The following is a 221-nucleotide window of genomic DNA, read 5'->3' as shown; positions in this document are numbered from 1 at the left end:
ATTTTAATATTTTATTAAAGCTAGACGACTTATCTGTAAGTCGTCTCGGGTTACTTTTGTAATTAGAAAATAAAACTTAAATATTTAACTTTTCCTAGACGACTTACGCGGAAGTCGTCAAGTAAGACGACATACTTGAAAGTCGTCCATGATAAGCAAAGTCGTCCAGATTTATTTCCTAGATTTTGGTCAAACCTTGCTTATCTCGAACGACTTTCTCG

Source organism: Brassica oleracea, chromosome C7 (assembly GCF_000695525.1).
Source record: "Brassica oleracea var. oleracea cultivar TO1000 chromosome C7, BOL, whole genome shotgun sequence".
Lineage (NCBI taxonomy): Eukaryota > Viridiplantae > Streptophyta > Magnoliopsida > Brassicales > Brassicaceae > Brassica > Brassica oleracea.
This window is presented reverse-complemented; position numbering follows the sequence as displayed.